The sequence below is a fragment of the Bombina bombina genome, chromosome 12 (assembly GCF_027579735.1).
Source record: "Bombina bombina isolate aBomBom1 chromosome 12, aBomBom1.pri, whole genome shotgun sequence".
Classification (NCBI taxonomy): domain Eukaryota; kingdom Metazoa; phylum Chordata; class Amphibia; order Anura; family Bombinatoridae; genus Bombina; species Bombina bombina.
The window spans coordinates 51,107,337-51,120,514 of record NC_069510.1 but is presented as its reverse complement, the minus strand read 5'-3'; positions in this window follow the sequence as shown (position 1 = coordinate 51,120,514).

Below are 13,178 nucleotides of genomic sequence, written 5' to 3'. Positions count from 1 at the left end.
CACTTAGGCCTAGATTTAGAGTTCGGCGGTAAAAGGGCTGTTAACGCTCCGCGGGTTTTTTTCTGGCCGCACCATAAATTTAACTCTGGTATCGAGAGTTCAAACAAATGCTGCGTTAGGCTCCAAAAAAGGAGCGTAGAGCATTTATACCGCAAATGCAACTCTCGATACCAGAGTTGCTTACGGACGCGGCCGGCATCAAAAACGTGCTCGTGCACGATTCTCCCATAGGAAACAATGGGGCTGTTTGAGCTGAAAAAAAACCTAACACCTGCAAAAAAGCAGCGTTCAGCTCCTAACGCAGCCCCATTGTTTCCTATGGGGAAACACCTCCTAAGTCTGCACCTAACACCCTAACATGTACCCCGAGTCTAAACACCCCTAACCTTACACTTATTAACTCCTAATCTGCCGCCCCCGCTATCGCTGACCCCTGCATTACACTTTTAACCCCTAATCTGCCGCTCCGTAAACCGCCGCCACCTACGTTATCCCTATGTACCCCTAATCTGCTGCCCTAACATCGCCGACCCCTATGTTATATTTATTAACCCCTAATCTGCCCCCCACATCGTCGCCGACACCTGCCTACACTTATTAACCCCTAATCTGCCGAGCGGACCGCACCGCTACTATAATAAAGTTATTAACCCCTAATCCGCCTCACTAACCCTATCATAAATAGTATTAACCCCTAATCTGCCCTCCCTAACATCGCCGACACCTACCTTCAATTATTAACCCCTAATCTGCCGACCGGAGCTCACCGCTATTCTAATAAATGGATTAACCCCTAAAGCTAAGTCTAACCCTAACACTAACACCCCCCTAAGTTAAATATAATTTTTATCTAACAAAATAAATTAACTCTTATTAAATAAATGATTCCTATTTAAAGCTAAATACTTACCTGTAAAATAAATCCTAATATAGCTACAATATAAATTATAATTATATTATAGCTATTTTAGGATTAATATTTATTTTACAGGCAACTTTGTAATTATTTTAACCAGGTACAATATCTATTAAATAGTTAAGAACTATTTAATAGTTACCTAGTTAAAATAATAACAAATTTACCTGTAAAATAAATCATAACCTAAGATATAATTAAACCTAACACTACCCTATCAATAAAATAATTAAATAAACTACCTACAATTACCTACAATTAACCTAACACTACACTATCAATAAATTAATTAAACACAATTGCTACAAATAAATAAAATTAAATAAACTATCTAAAGTACAAAAAATAAAAAAGAACTAAGTTACAGAAAATAATAAAATATTTACAAACATAATAAAAATATTACAACAATTTTAAACTAATTACACCTACTCTAAGCCCCCTAATAAAATAACAAAGCCCCCCAAAATAAAAAATTCCCTACCCTATTCTAAAATACAAATATTACAAGCTCTTTTACCTTACCAGCCCTGAACAGGGCCCTTTGCGGGGCATGCCCCAAGAATTTCAGCTCTTTTGCCTGTAAAAAAAAACATACAATACCCCCCCCCAACATTACAACCCACCACCCACATACCCCTAATCTAACCCAAACCCCCCTTAAATAAACCTAACACTACCCCCCTGATGATCTTCCTACCTTGTCTTCACCATGCCAGGTTCACCGATCCGTCCTGGCTCCAAGATCTTCATCCAACCCAAGCGTGGGCTAGACATCCACTGAAGAAGTCCAGAAGAGGGTCCAAAGTCTTCCTCCTATCCGGCAAGAAGAGGACATCCGGACCGGCAAACATCTTCTCCAAGCGGCATCTTCTATCTTCTTCCATCCAATGACGACCGGCTCCATCTTGAAGACCTCCAGCGCGGATCCATCCTCTTCTTCCGACGACTAGACGACGAATGACGGTTCCTTTAAGGGACGTCATCCAAGATGGCGTCCCTCGAATTCCGATTGGCTGATAGGATTCTATCAGCCAATCGGAATTAAGGTAGGAATTTTCTGATTGGCTGATGGAATCAGCCAATCAGAATATAGTTCAATCCGATTGGCTGATCCAATCAGCCAATCAGATTGAGCTCGCATTCTATTGGCTGATCGGAACAGCCAATAGAATGCGAGCTCAATCTGATTGGCTGATTGGATCAGCCAATCGGATTGAACTATATTCTGATTGGCTGATTCCATCAGCCAATCAGAAAATTCCTACCTTAATTCCGATTGGCTGATAGAATCCTATCAGCCAATCGGAATTCGAGGGACGCCATCTTGGATGACGTCCCTTAAAGGAACCGTCATTCGTCGTCTAGTCGTCGGAAGAAGAGGATGGATCCGCGCTGGAGGTCTTCAAGATGGAGCCGGTCGTCATCGGATGGAAGAAGATAGAAGATGCCGCTTGGAGAAGATGTTTGCCGGTCCGGATGTCCTCTTCTTGCCGGATAGGAGGAAGACTTTGGACCCTCTTCTGGACTTCTTCAGTGGATGTCTAGCCCACGCTTGGGTTGGATGAAGATCTTGGAGCCAGGACGGATCGGTGAACCTGGCATGGTGAAGACAAGGTAGGAAGATCATCAGGGGGGTAGTGTTAGGTTTATTTAAGGGGGGTTTGGGTTAGATTAGGGGTATGTGGGTGGTGGGTTGTAATGTTGGGGGGGGGTATTGTATGTTTTTTTTTACAGGCAAAAGAGCTGAAATTCTTGGGGCATGCCCCGCAAAGGGCCCTGTTCAGGGCTGGTAAGGTAAAAGAGCTTGTAATATTTGTATTTTAGAATAGGGTAGGGAATTTTTTATTTTGGGGGGCTTTGTTATTTTATTAGGGGGCTTAGAGTAGGTGTAATTAGTTTAAAATTGTTGTAATATTTTTATTATGTTTGTAAATATTTTATTATTTTCTGTAACTTAGTTCTTTTTTATTTTTTGTACTTTAGATAGTTTATTTAATTTTATTTATTTGTAGCAATTGTGTTTAATTAATTTATTGATAGTGTAGTGTTAGGTTAATTGTAGGTAATTGTAGGTAGTTTATTTAATTATTTTATTGATAGGGTAGTGTTAGGTTTAATTATATCTTAGGTTATGATTTATTTTACAGGTAAATTTGTTATTATTTTAACTAGGTAACTATTAAATAGTTCTTAACTATTTAATAGCTATTGTACCTGGTTAAAATAATTACAAAGTTGCCTGTAAAATAAATATTAATCCTAAAATAGCTATAATATAATTATAATTTATATTGTAGCTATATTAGGATTTATTTTACAGGTAAGTATTTATCTTTAAATAGGAATCATTTATTTAATAAGAGTTAATTTATTTCGTTAGATAAAAATTATATTTAACTTAGGGGGGTGTTAGTGTTAGGGTTAGACTTAGCTTTAGGGGTTAATCCATTTATTAGAATAGCGGTGAGCTCCGGTCGGCAGATTAGGGGTTAATAAGTGTAGGTAGGTGTCGGCGACGTTGTGGGGGGCAGATTAGGGGTTAATAAATATAACATAGGGGTCGGCGATGTTAGGGGTAGCAGATTAGGGGTACATAGGGATAACGTAGGTGGCGGCGATTTGCGGTCGGAAGATTAGGGGTTAATTATTTTAAGTAGCTTGCGGCGACGTTGTGGGGGGCAAGTTAGGGGTTAATAGATATAATACAGGGGTCGGCGGTGTTAGGGGCAGCAGATTAGGGGTACATAAGTATAACGTAGGTGGCGGTCGGCAGATTAGGGGTTAAAAATTTTAATCGAGTGGCGGCGATGTGGGGGGAGCTCGGTTTAGGGGTACATAGGTAGTTTATGGGTGTTAGTGTACTTTAGGGTACAGTAGTTAAGAGCTTTATAAACCGGCGTTAGCCAGAAAGCTCTTAACTCCTGCTATTTTCAGGCGGCTGGAATCTTGTCGTTAGAGCTCTAACGCTCACTGCAGAAACGACTCTAAATACCGGCGTTAGGAAGATCCCATTGAAAAGATAGGCTACGCAAATGGCGTAGGGGGATCTGCGGTATGGAAAAGTCGCGGCTGTAAAGTGAGCGTTAGACCCTTTAATCACTGACTCCAAATACCAGCGGGCGCCCAAAACCAGCGTTAGGAGCCTCTAACGCTGGTTTTGACGGCTACCGCCGAACTCTAAATCTAGGCCTTACTCTGGTGAGCTGAAGAAATTTGGAGGTAAAATATCTTCCTTTTTTACATAGAGATGCTCAGATGATATTTTTTTGTCAGCTTTTTACAGTTATGCTGCATCACTTTCTAGTGATTTAGGATATGAGTATTATGTCCACAGTGTAATAATTAATTTTTGATAATTACACAATTGCTCGTTGGTAGCTGAAAAGTGATAAACACCGTTAAATGTGTACTAGGAAGACTAAATGCATTACCACTTCTGATAAGGACATACCTAGTGAGCCAATCAGGGGTGGCATTCACTCACCAATCAAAGTTCAGGAGAGCAAAATATAAGGTATGTGTTTGGTAAACACATGGTTACCAATCAGCATTTGTGTAATTATATAATCTTCTAACAAATTAAGCATTGTCATATTACACTAGAATATTGCCAAGTAAATTTTTTGTTGTCCAGAATCTGAGAAAACTTGCTGTAGGACAGTAAAAAAAAACATTGCTTTTTATCTTCTTTATTTAATTGCAACTATTTTGGAATTTTTAGATGTAAATAAAAGGTTGTCTAAGAATAAAATTGTCCACTTTGGGTTTTTGTTTTTTTGTTCAAATATGTGAAAATTTGAGTTAATTGCTTGTTATACAGTGAATATATTTACTAACAGTTGACCGCATTGAACATTTCAAGATGAATATAATGTGACAATAGACTAATCACATATTAACTTTATATTTGTTTTTGTATTTAAAAATATACATAATTTTCTCAGAATTTTCTGTTAGTACGTTTCCTGTGAGAACTCAGCAACTTCCAGCTAAAATCGACAGCAGATGTTATGTACTGAGGAATTAGGTATATTGTCTTTGAAAACAAAGAAAGACCCCCACCTGCTTAGTAATTAAATGATAATTTATATATATATATATATATATATATATATATATATAAATATAAAATCAGTAACTTATTTAGGTTTTGTGCTACCCCATGCACTCAAAATTCTGCTGCCCCCCAAGTTTTAGGCCTTTTGAAGCCATAATATTTTTTAGTGAGATTGTAGTCCGACTTCTTCTTATTTTCATGCTCAAGTAGTGCACACACGTTTGCATGTGTGTATGTATAGTGAGTGTGTGTGTGTAGTGAGACTCAAAGTGCTGCCCCCCCCCCCCCAAAAAAAAAAATCTGCCTTAGCCAAAATACGCCACAGATATTCAGACTTTATAGAACTTTATTTGTTTTCATTTTTAAATCTGAGACCTGCTATTGGATGGATCCTAGCAGGGATAGGCAAGGTGTCCGTGACTGGCCTTTGCAGTGTCCGCCACCCATTTTGTGGAGGGGAGGGAGGAGTAGGAAAGATGAATGCTGGTCTTCACTCCTCCTTGACCCAAGCAGCGCCACGCTTAGTAGCGGGAAAGTGAGGGAAGTAGCAAGCTGCCTGCAGTCAACTAACCGTGAGTCGTGATCCATCCCAATTCCTTGATTTGTGCTGCAGCCTGTGTGTAGAAGACCGCTGCCTACTCTTACAAACCTCACGTAACCAAGTAAGTAACCAACCATGATGATCATGCCATTAACATCAAGGTGGGTAGGTTTGGTCAGGCTCTCAATGGCAGACTCTCAATATAACCAAAAATAAATAAAAGGTAATACCACAAGCGGTCTTTATATAAATGTTATTTTAAACTTGTTTGATTAGATGACTAATTTGTACTTGTGGAACTAGACCAGGGGTGTTCAACGTGCAGCTCATTTGACAGCAAAGTGTCGCTTTCCTGACTTATAGAAACATAGACTATGTCGGCAGATAGGAACCATTCGGTCTGTCTAGTCTGCCCAATTTTCTGAATACTTTTATTAGTTCCTGGCCTTATCTTATATCTAGCATAACCTTATGCCTATCCCATGCATGTTTAAACTACTTCACGGTCTCTACCACTTCTGCTGGATGGCTATTCCACCATGTGTCCACTATAAAGATAGTGTTTTTTGATGTTTTTAATTGAAAATGTACCTTGGTGTCCTTCACTAACATCTGTACTTTGGAAAATGTCCGCCACAGCCTCGGTCTGTGCCTATCCCTGGATCCTAGTGGGCGTGTTGTGGGAGGAGCCAAATGCAATAGTAGAATGCTTAAAGGGACAGTCTACACCAGAATTTTTATTGTTTTAAAAGATATATAATCCCTTTATTACCCAATACCCATTCCCCAGTTTTGCATAACCAACACAGTTATATTAATATACTTTTAACCTCTGTGATTATCTTGTATCTAAGCCTCTGCAAACTGCCCCTTTATTTCAGTTCTTTGACAGACTTGCAGTTTAGCCAATCAGTGCCTGCTCCCAGATAACTTCACGTGCACGAGCACAGTGTTATCTATATAAAATATGTGAACTAACACCCTCTAGTGGTGAAAAACTGTTGAAATGCATTCTGAAAAGAGGTGGCCTTCAAGGTCTAAGAAATTAGCATATGAACCTCCTAGGTTAAGCTTTCATCTAAGAATACCAAGAGAACAAAGCAAAATTGGTGATAAAAGTAAATTGGAAAATTGTTTAAAATGACATGCTCTATCTGAATCATAAAAGTTAATTTTGGCCTAGACTGTCCCTTTAACAGAGAAGTTTATGACTATATGTATGTTCCTTGCTAACCATAAGCATGTAAACACCAATCACTGACCATGTCTCATTCAGGACCATTTTGGTAGATTTTGCTGGGGATAAACATGTGGTTACTAGGGAACATATGACCTGTTCTGTATTGTACCTGGTGCATAAGCTTAACATGATTTCATTAACCTGTCCCTTTAAGTAAAACAAAATAAAGTAGTTGGGTCTATGGTAGCGTTCTGGTATGTGAAATGACTTACTGTGTGCTACAATGGTGAGGTTTCAAACTGTGTACACTGGTAACAACTATCTCATTTAAAGGGATATAGAAATGCAAAAAGAATGTTAGAACATTGCTTGTTTCTTACTGTGAATTTTAAGAGATTAAATAGTTAAAGGGACAGGAAACCTAAAAAAATGACTTTCGTGATACAGATAGAACATCGGATTTTAACCGACTTTCCAATTTACTTCTATTATGTAATTTTATTGTTCCTTTGGTATCCTTTGTTAACAAGCATACCTAGGTAGGCTCAGGAGCTGGATGCTAGCTGTTGATTGGTGGCTGTACATATATACCCCTTATCATTGGATAACCGATGTGTTCAGCTAGTTTCCAGTAGTGCTTTGCTGCTCCTTTAATAAAGGATTCCAAGATAATGAAACCTAATTGATAATAGAAGTAAATTGGAAAGCTTTAAATTGTGTGCTCTATGTGAATCATGAAAGAAGATATTGAGTTTCATGTCCCTTTAAAATTAGATCCAGAGCAGCAATGCTCTACTGGGAGCTAGCTTTGCACACCTGGTGGGTCAGTGACAAGAGGCATATTTGTATAGCCACCAATTATCAGCTAGCTCACAGTAATGCATTGCTGCTGAAGATATATATGTATGCTTTTCATCAAAGGATAACAAGAGAACAAATACATTTGATAGCAGAAGTTAATTTAAGAGTGTTGTAAAGTTATATGCTCTATCTGAATCATGAATGTTTAATTTTGCCTTTGCTATCAAGTCTAGGGAGCTTTTTTATGTTACCGTCAGTTTACACAGTCTACAATGTAGTTTGTGTGTGTATCTGCATGTATAAGTGTTAGCTATGTAGTTTGTGTGTGTATCTGCATGTATAAGTGTATGCTATGTAGTTTGTGTGTGTATCTGCATGTATAAGTGTATGCTATGTAGTGTATCTGCGTGTATAAGTGTATGCTATGTAGTGTGTGTGTGTGTGTGTATCTGCATGTATAAGTGTAAGCTATGTAGTGTGTGTGTCTGCATGTATAAGTGTGTGTGTGTATCTGCATGTATAAGTGTAAGCTATGTAGTGTGTGTATCTGCATGTATAAGTATGCTATGTAGTGTGTACGTGTGTATCTGCATGACTGTATACGTGTAAGATATGTAGTGTGTGTGTATCTGCATGTATAAGTGTATGCTGTGTAGTGTATGTAGTGTGTGTGTATCTGCATGTGTAAGCTATGTAGTGTGTGTGTATTTGCATGTATAAGCGTAAGCTGTGTAGTGTGTGTGTGTGTATCTGTATGTATAAGTGTATGCTGCATAGTGTGTGTCTATCTGTATGTATAAGTGTAAGCTATGTAGTGTGTGTGTGTCTGTGTATCTGCATGTATAAGTGTATGCTATGTAGTGTATCTATGTATAAGTGTGTGTGTGTGTCTATCTGCATGTATAAGTGTAAGCTGTGTAGTGTGTGTGTGTGTGTATCTGTATGTATACGTGTATTCTGCATAGTGTGTATCTGCATGTATAAGTGTAAGCTATGTAGTGTGTGTGTATCTGCATGTATAAGTGCATGCGGTGTAGTGTGTGTCTGCATGTATAAGTGTAAGCTATGTAGTATGTGTGTGTGTATATGCATGTATAAGTGCATGCTATGTAGTGTGTGTATGTATCTGCATGTATAAGTGTAGGCTATGTAGTGTGTGTATCTGCATGTATAAGTGTAGGCTATGTAGTGTGTGTATGTATCTGCATGTATAAGTGTAGGCTATGTAGTGTGTGTATGTATCTGCATGTATAAGTGTAAGCTATGTAATGTGTGTGTGTGTGTGTGTATCTGCATGTATAAGTGTAAGCTATGTAATGTGTGTGTGTGTGTGTGTGTGTATCTGCATGTATAAGTGTAAGCTATGTAGTGTATGTGTGTATCTGCATGTATAAGTGTATACTATGTAGTGTATGTATGTATCTGCATGTATAAGTGTAAGCTATGTAGTGTGTGTATCTGCATGTATAAGTGTAAGCTATGTAATGTGTGTGTGTGTGTGTGTGTGTGTATCTGCATGTATAAGTGTAAGCTATGTAGTGTATGTGTGTATCTGCATGTATAAGTGTATACTATGTAGTGTATGTATGTATCTGCATGTATAAGTGTAAGCTATGTAGTGTATGTGTGTATCTGCATGTATAAGTGTATGCTATGTAGTGTGTGTATCTGCATGTATAAGTGTAAGCTATGTAGTGTGTGTGTATCTGCATGTATATGTGTATACTATGTAGTGTATGTATGTATCTGCATGTATAAGTGTAAGCTATGTAGTGTGTGTATCTGCATGTATAAGTGTAAGCTATGTAATGTGTGTGTGTGTGTATAAGTGTAAGCTATGTAGTGTGTGTGTGTATAAGTGTAAGCTATGTAGTGTATGTGTGTATCTGCATGTATAAGTGTATACTATGTAGTGTATGTGTGTATCTGCATGTATAAGTGTAAGCTATGTAGTGTATGTGTGTATCTGCATGTATAAGTGTATACTATGTAGTGTATGTGTGTATCTGCATGTATAAGTGTATGCTATGTAGTGTGTGTATCTGCATGTATAAGTGTATGCTATGTAGTGTGTGTATCTGCATGTATAAGTGTATGCTATGTAGTGTGTGTATCTGCATGTATAAGTGTATGCTATGTAGTGTGTGTATCTGCATGTATAAGTGTATGCTATGTAGTGTGTGTATCTGCATGTATAAGTGTATGCTATGTAGTGTGTGTATCTGCATGTATAAGTGTATGCTATGTAGTGTGTGTGTGTATCTGCATGTATAAGTGTATGCTATGTAGTGTGTGTATCTGCATGTATAAGTGTATGCTATGTAGTGTGTGTATCTGCATGTATAAGTGTATGCTATGTAGTGTGTGTATCTGCATGTATAAGTGTATGCTATGTAGTGTGTGTATCTGCATGTATAAGTGTAGGCTATGTAGTGTGTGTATCTGCATGTATAAGTGTAGGCTATGTAGTGTGTGTATGTATCTGCATGTATAAGTGTAGGCTATGTAGTGTGTGTATGTATCTGCATGTATAAGTGTAAGCTATGTAATGTGTGTGTGTGTGTGTGTGTATCTGCATGTATAAGTGTAAGCTATGTAGTGTATGTGTGTATCTGCATGTATAAGTGTATACTATGTAGTGTATGTATGTATCTGCATGTATAAGTGTAAGCTATGTAGTGTGTGTATCTGCATGTATAAGTGTAAGCTATGTAATGTGTGTGTGTGTGTGTGTATCTGCATGTATAAGTGTAAGCTATGTAGTGTATGTGTGTATCTGCATGTATAAGTGTATGCTATGTAGTGTATGTATGTATCTGCATGTATAAGTGTAAGCTATGTAGTGTATGTGTGTATCTGCATGTATAAGTGTATGCTATGTAGTGTGTGTATCTGCATGTATAAGTGTAAGCTATGTAGTGTGTGTGTATCTGCATGTATATGTGTATACTATGTAGTGTATGTATGTATCTGCATGTATAAGTGTAAGCTATGTAGTGTGTGTATCTGCATGTATAAGTGTAAGCTATGTAATGTGTGTGTGTGTGTATAAGTGTAAGCTATGTAGTGTGTGTGTGTATAAGTGTAAGCTATGTAGTGTATGTGTGTATCTGCATGTATAAGTGTATACTATGTAGTGTATGTGTGTATCTGCATGTATAAGTGTAAGCTATGTAGTGTATGTGTGTATCTGCATGTATAAGTGTATACTATGTAGTGTATGTGTGTATCTGCATGTATAAGTGTATGCTATGTAGTGTGTGTATCTGCATGTATAAGTGTATGCTATGTAGTGTGTGTATCTGCATGTATAAGTGTATGCTATGTAGTGTGTGTATCTGCATGTATAAGTGTATGCTATGTAGTGTGTGTATCTGCATGTATAAGTGTATGCTATGTAGTGTGTGTATCTGCATGTATAAGTGTATGCTATGTAGTGTGTGTATCTGCATGTATAAGTGTATGCTATGTAGTGTGTGTATCTGCATGTATAAGTGTATGCTATGTAGTGTGTGTATCTGCATGTATAAGTGTATGCTATGTAGTGTGTGTGTATCTGCATGTATAAGTGTATGCTATGTAGTGTGTGTATCTGCATGTATAAGTGTATGCTATGTAGTGTGTGTATCTGCATGTATAAGTGTATGCTATGTAGTGTGTGTATCTGCATGTATAAGTGTAAGCTATGTAGTGTGTGTGTATCTGCATGTATAAGTGTATGCTTAGTAGTGTGTGTATCTGCATGTATAAGTGTATGCTATGTAGTGTGTGTATCTGCATGTATAAGTGTAAGCTATGTAGTGTGTGTGTATCTGCATGTATAAGTGTATGCTATGTAGTGTGTGTATCTGCATGTATAAGTGTAAGCTATGTAGTGTGTGTATCTGCATGTATAAGTGTAAGCTATGTAGTGTGTGTATCTGCATGTATAAGTGTATGCTATGTAGTGTGTGTATCTGCATGTATAAGTGTATGCTATGTAGTGTGTGTATCTGCATGTATAAGTGTAAGCTATGTAGTGTGTGTATCTGCATGTATAAGTGTAAGCTATGTAGTGTGTGTATCTGCATGTATAAGTGTATGCTATGTAGTGTGTGTATCTGCATGTATAAGTGTAAGCTATGTAGTGTGTGTATCTGCATGTATAAGTGTATGCTATGTAGTGTGTGTATCTGCATGTATAAGTGTATGCTATGTAGTGTGTGTATCTGCATGTATAAGTGTAAGCTATGTAGTGTGTGTATCTGCATGTATAAGTGTAAGCTATGTAGTGTGTGTATCTGCATGTATAAGTGTATGCTATGTAGTGTGTGTATCTGCATGTATAAGTGTATGCTATGTAGTGTGTGTATCTGCATGTATAAGTGTATGCTATGTAGTGTGTGTATCTGCATGTATAAGTGTAAGCTATGTAGTGTGTGTGTATCTGCATGTATAAGTGTATGCTATGTAGTGTGTGTATCTGCATGTATAAGTGTATGCTATGTAGTGTCTGTGTATCTGCATGTATAAGTGTATGCTATGTAGTGTGTGTGTATCTGCATGTATAAGTGTATGCTATGTAGTGTGTGTATCTGCATGTATAAGTGTAAGCTATGTAGTGTGTGTATCTGCATGTATAAGTGTAAGCTATGTAGTGTGTGTGTATCTGCATGTATAAGTGTATGCTATGTAGTGTGTGTATCTGCATGTGTAAGTGTATGCTATGTAGTGTGTGTATCTGCATGTGTAAGTGTATGCTATGTAGCGTGTTACTGTGCATTTTTGCTGATTTTAAAGGCCAGAATCTAGAATATTAATGGGGAAAACAGAGAGCAGTTTTAAAGAATCTATTAATAAATGTCCAATTAAGATAAAAATATTTAGCACTGTCTCTGCAAAGGCCAATTAAATACAGAGCTCACATAGCTATACCAGTGGTTATTATTAAAATATTATTTTATTTAGAATGTTATTTATATTACTTTGGACTTATGATTTTTTTAAGCCCCATCCCTGCTCCTGCCCACCACATATCACACTTTTGCAGTGGGGGGCTGTCCCTCTTTTGAATTTTGAAATATTGGGAGGTATAGGTAATGGCTAACCTTGGCACTCCAGATGTTTCAGAACTACATTTCCCATGATGATCGACAAGACTTCAGAGTGCCTAAGCAGCATGGGAAACGTATTTCTAAAACATCTAGACTTGACTACACATAGATAGACATATAAAGACATGTATACACATATATAAACACATGAATAGACATGTATACACATATAAACACATGAATAGACATGTATACACATATAAACACATGAATAGACATGTATACACATATAAACACATGAATAGACATGTATACACATATAAACACATGAATAGACATGTATACACATATAAACACATGAATAGACATGTATACACATATAAACACATAAATAGACATGTATACACATATATACACACCTTTATATACACACCACCCGCAAAAAGATTATGACTCACTGAAGGCTCAGATGATTGTTAGTATTTTATAACAATAAAGTGTTTTTTAATTCAGGTGTGTACATTGTTTTTTGTTTTTTTTTTTACATAATGCTATTGCACACTTAAAGGAACACTGTACACAAATTTTTTATTTCATGATCCAGATAGAGCATGCAATTGTAAGCAACTTTCTAATTTACTCATGTC